This window comes from Manacus vitellinus, unplaced genomic scaffold (genome assembly GCF_001715985.3).
Source record: "Manacus vitellinus isolate BGI_N305 unplaced genomic scaffold, ASM171598v3 scaffold_3_pilon, whole genome shotgun sequence".
NCBI classification, from domain to species: domain Eukaryota; kingdom Metazoa; phylum Chordata; class Aves; order Passeriformes; family Pipridae; genus Manacus; species Manacus vitellinus.
Window position 1 is genome coordinate 15,510,905 of NW_021940535.1, and position 6,000 is coordinate 15,516,904.

Consider the following 6,000-nt stretch of genomic DNA (forward strand, 5'->3'; position numbering starts at 1 on the left):
TCCCACCTAAATGGCAACTATGCTTTACTGTATACTTAATATATTGTAAAGTCAATCTTCATAGTTTCTCTTCTCATGTATCTGTTAGAGACAGTTTCAACACAAAAAGATATATGAGAAGTAACCTAGGTTTTCCTCCAACAAAGCACTTAAGCACACATTTCGGCATGTCAGCATCCCAGCTGAAGACAGTGGGATATATTTCAAGTTACACATATGTTTCAAAAGTTTATTGAAGTTCAAAGATAATTAAAAAAAAATTAACATACAGTAGGAAAAAAATCCCTCTAATACCCATATAATTGAGACTATGGTAGTAGCTTCTACTGAGATTCCACAGACTTAAGAAAATACTTGCTTTGTTTAATTCAGCAATATTCTGTTTGGATGCTGTGACAAAAATACCTTTATTAGAACATAAATTTGACCCAGTTCCATTTAGATTCAAGTAAAACTCTTTTTACCTCTACTGAAATGGAGCTCAATGATTAAATATAAGATTTTTTTATAATTGAAGCACGATCCCCCAAAAGCAAATTGACAGTGAAATCGTGAGACATTGCAAGATCTTAATAGTTAGTTATTCATAACTATACACTTGTCAGGAAATCAAGTTCTAATGTCCTGTATGATTTGCAGGTAGAGCACTCACACTTCTAGCATGTATCAGTGTGCCTCTGATGTTCGTTTAAGGGTCAAATAAACAATGATACTGTTATTTCATTCCATTCAGAAAGTTCTTAGATGATGTTTCCAGCAATGCTTCAGTCTAGTTTTGTGGTTGATGGTTTTTTTCCATAATAATGTTGGATTTTACTATCATTTTAATGGGTTTTCCCCTTCTCATTATATTTCTGATGCCACTATTTTACCAGATATTTGAAATAGTTCTGCAGTAATAAGAAGCACTAGTTGTCCTGGGACAGCATCTAGGAAAGATACATACATTTAGGGAGGTTTGAAATATCACAGCACTTCCGAAAAATACAAGCTAGTCATTGCAACAACCTTGGCAATGGCAAGCTTGGAAAAGCTAATTGTGGATTTAATTGTGGAGTTAAAAAAGAGAAGTATATTACAGTACTTTAGCATGGCTGTAGCTAGGACACACACACACAAAAAAAAAAATAAAAAAAAGGTAGTACTTTTTTTCCATGTCCAGAAAATGCTGGTAAATAGAGAATAAAACAGTGCAATACTGAGTCATCTTAACATGTTAATTAGCCACACCACAGAGAATCAGGTCTTCTCTGGTGTTCATTCACCTTCAGTCACACCTTGTTTGCCTTCCTTGTTTTACCATGATTGGTAAAACATTAGACAGACTGTGTGGTATATCAGAAAGTAACTATTGAGCATGGATTTCTGCTGATGGTAGGGTTTTTAAATGCTCGAGGCAGTGGCACAACGAAGTCATATATAAATGGCAACCTTGGCTCTACATTTTAATTATTTTGAAATAAAATAATTTCGAGTTTCAGTAAGTAACACAATGCAAGGGAAGGGATCCTAGAAACAATCAAGCACACACAAATCATTCAACTGCGTACAGTAGCATGCAGTCACGACAGAATTAAATATTCATAAACTCAAAGGAGATGAAATTCTGTGTTCATCTATCACAATATGCAAACCATCAGTTACCATTTTATAAACAAAGCCCTTGCATCCATCCACCCTCTTAAAATGTACGGGGCCTGTTCAAATGATCCGTCATCGATACTCTCTTTTAATTAAAACAATAGAACAGATTTTACTGAACGGTAACAAACCTAGAAGTGTAGGAGGCAAATGCTGAAAACTCGGGATCTACAGTTACAGATAGAATTTTTAAAAAACACCTTGTATTTCCCAAGATAACTGGAGCTCTAGTCATGCAAATATGTGGTGTGACATAGTTGTTGCATTGATTTATTGCATTGCTGGTTTACATTCCTTCATTGTGTTACTGTTCCCTTACACATTTGTAACAAAATCAAACTATAGTAAAACTAGTTGAAGATACACGGCTCAAATCCAGTACACTGCATTTCTTTTTTACATTTACTTTAGAATTATAATCTGTTTGAGGGTATCTGTGCATTCAGAGAATTACTAGGATTTCACTAAAATATAAACGGATGGGTTTTACAGTCTAGCACACACGGATCACACCTTGCAACCATCACCGGATTACGATGAAACTTACACATTTATCAGTCTCTGCCTGTTACAGACCTACAGACACAGTAGAATTCATCGGCTTCAGTTTAGCAAACCCATGCCGAGAAAAATGAATGGAAATGAAGACAGTGCCCACAGACAAAAGCACTGATCAATGCACTCCGCTGACATTATCTTAATGGCAACCTTTTTCCATCCCATCCTCTCTACTTTCGATCCTCCCGGCAGCAGACACATCCGCACCAAAGGGTGCGATCTGACCCATTTCTCGCTGAACTCCGTCACCCGCAGGTTCTCACTCGGCAGCGAGCAGCCGTCCCCCGGTCCGCAATGACACAGCAGGGCTGGAGGGACACAGCGCCCGGGCTCCTTCCCCCAGGTGACTCGCCCCTCGCCGCCGGGTGGGAGCCGAGGGGAGCCGAAGGGGGAGCGGCGGCCCCGCCGTCGCGGCCCCTCAAGTGCGGCCCCCCCGGCAGGCGGAACGGCGGCGCCGCCCCCGGCGGCGGGGGCGGGCGGCCCGCCCGCCGCCCCGTGTTCCGCGCGCCGCCGGCTGACAAAGGCGGCGCGGGGCCGCCCCGCCGGCCGGGGCGCCCGCCCCGCCCGCCCGCCGCAGGCCGGGCGGCCTCTGCGGGCGCGCGCCGGCGGCGGCGGCAGCGGACCTACTTTTTGTCCTCTTTCTCGCCGCGTGCCTCCGCGGGCCCCATCGGCGTACGCGGTGGTGCGGCGCGGCAGCCCCCAACGGCCGGGATGGCTCCGGCCGAGAAACTCCTTACATCCATCTCCATCTTCCAGTCACTGTATTGCGAACAAAGCAGGCAAACACTTTCCACCACCGCGTCTTTCTTCTGCTTCTTTCTCCTCTTTTCTTTTTTTCCTTCTTCTTTCTTTCTTTTTTTTTTTTCCTCCTTCTCCCTTCCTTCCTTCCCCCTCAGGAGGCCGTGACACGCATGGCTCTGGCCGCCGCTGCTGCACCGATCCGGCGGCTGCAATTCTCCCCTAGATCCTCCAGACTTTTGTATCCAGCGTGCGTGTGTAAGAGTGAGTGTGTGTGTGTGTGTGCGTGTGTGTGTGTGTGCGTGCGCTGTCCTTGGCACGGCGGCCTTCAATCGCCCCGAAACAGCAAACGCTAACTAAGCAGATCTCTCGCCACGAAGATCAACTCCCGGCCCCAGCCTAATTGTGGTGGTTATTTACTTTACGCTATCTGTGTCCCAGGCCCGGACAAGCCCTCCTGGCTGCAGCCCTTTGAACAAAGTTAAGTGGAGGGAGCCGAGCACGGGGAGGGGGTGGGGGCGAGGGGAAACCACCGGGGTTTAACACGGGGGAAGTGACAATAACCCGGTAATGTCAAGTAAAAGTTAAACCTCCCCCTTCCTCCCCTCCCCCTCCCCTCTCCACAGCCCAGGCAAGCGCAATACAGCAAAGCAAAACAAGCGATTTCAGACCTGTGCAAGGTGCTGGTGGCGAGAAGAGACGAGCATTTACCCGATTGTTGCTTTTATTTTATTTTCCCCTCGCCTCTCCCCCCCATTCCCCCAGCACCACCCGCTATTGCAAATGTGGGCTCCTTGATGTTAATCTCCTCTCCGCGGTCTGAGTCTATGCGTGTGACTGGAGCTCCCTCTCTCTCAGGCTGCCAGCGCCACGCAGCACTGCACAAGGAGAACTGGAGTAAGAAAAAAACAAGAGCAAATCCAGGCTGGAAGTCTAAATCAGTACTAGCCACCGGGTCTCCGATTTTATCAACACAGATAGAAGAAGAGAAAAGAAAAAAAAAATCTGTGTAAGCTGCTAAATCATTTGTGACCGCAGTGCACTCACGACTGTTACTCTTCGTGTTAGCTTCCTTCTCAGACTGAAGTTAGACACGGTAGGGAAAAATGCTATCTTATAAAGAGTGGTTTATACTAAAACAAGAATTTCTTTAGTGGTGCCAGAGCCAAGCCAACTCTTTGGCTATTTCCCTTTTCATCTCAAAGAGATGAATGATGAGCACAGACCTGATCATTCTTAAATCAGGACACCATCAGGTGACCAGTCTGCACTTCTAAATATAACACCACATTGTCCTGAGGAGCAGCTGCTCTGAAAGTTAACTGGAAACATCTTCTGAGATCTTGCAGTGCAAAGATACATATCTGATCTACACCTGATCTGTCTGATGCATGTACTGACCTCTCCGACAGCAACTACCTGCTCCGCAGACATACCGGGCCACATGCTCAGGAGCTGGTCTGTTTTACACCAAGAGAGAACCTGTCCCAGGCTATTTTGGGAAGCAGGTGACTATCAGGTACTACATGGCTCACTTTTATTCCTTGCCTTGGGTTTCGTTATCCCCCAGCAGTATTGTTACTTCAGGAACCTGAACAGAACTTAGTGCTACAATATATTTGGAGAAAGGGCAAGGGCTAATCTCACAATAAAGTCTTTGTCATACACCAAAGCTGTATTTTTAAAATACACATCTCTAAAGATCCTTTCATATTATTCTCAAAGCATGTCAAATATTTGCAGGCCCTGTTGTCTACTCAGATTGGTGCAAAAAAAGGGGATTTCTATTGAAATTACCAGCATCAATGTTTAAAACTAAGGTAAATAGACAATTAAGCCATAAATGTTAATGTTTATAATCAAATACTTTAGACTACTTACAATCATTCATCTGTAATCATTTGTAATCATTGTAATAGACTTTATTGAAAGTCTACATTTTGTGGTGGATAGACAAACATTCTGGATACTCTTATAGTTTTGGCCTCATTAGCAAAAAGCAGTACTAGCTGCAGAGAGCCACTTTGAGGGGAAGTTTGCACAGCCCCAATGGCTGTGGAACATGTATCAAGGTAGACATGACTGCAGAATTGCCCATAACAAAGTTATCAGTCCTCATAAATGGTAAGCCACTCCACTGTCTCTCCACCTGCAGAATCACCCCCTCCTTCCACACACAACAAAGTACACAAGGAACAAAGTTCTGTCCTCAAGAGCTTTTCCAGTTTGGGTCAAAGTAATTCCAGTATCACGGGCTAGAAAACAACAAATTAAAAGTGAAAATGAAAATGTTGTTCATTCAGGCACCGCAGGACACATTTATAAAAATAATTGATAAATTACATATAAACTTTCCCATGGTAGGTAATACTAAATATTCCTGCTAGAAAATAATGATTCCCAATCTACCATCTCCAGATCTGTAAGGTAAAACTCAAAGTAAAACCAAATCATTTAAAATAGAGAAAAACTAACCCAAATACAAATATTTTACCATGTGCTCTGAAGATTACTGGAGCTGGACATTGGCAAAGAACCAAGAAAAACTAATTCCAAAGGTAGGGGCCCTTGACTCAGAAAGCTCTGCTTCTAATCTCAGAGAGTTTAACCTCCAAAACCAAAGGAAGTTTCTGAGCTGGTTTGAGTGAACATGATCATGCATAAGAAGAGAAGGGTAAGCCCTAGACTACACGGAAGTCAGTACAAAGTTTTGTATTTGGCTGCTGAATTTCAAACTTCCCTTTCTTTCTTTTCTCTTTCTCTTCCATCTTTCCTTTTTTTCTGCAAGAAATTTAAAACTCTATTGCAATAAAGTTATTAAAAATAATGCATCATAACAGTGTGCTCTCAGTTGTTCTCTGCACAAACCAGATTGCTGTTATTCAATGGATTTCAAGAGAACCCTTAGTAGAATGCACTTTTTCAGCTTAAGGTAAAGTTCTGAATAATCATCACAAATTTTAGTGAAAGAAATAATGGTCCTCAGGCCAAACACACTTTGAGATACAAACAGTAACTACAAATCTAGAAGCACTAACAAATTGGGCAGGAAAACAGAATCTG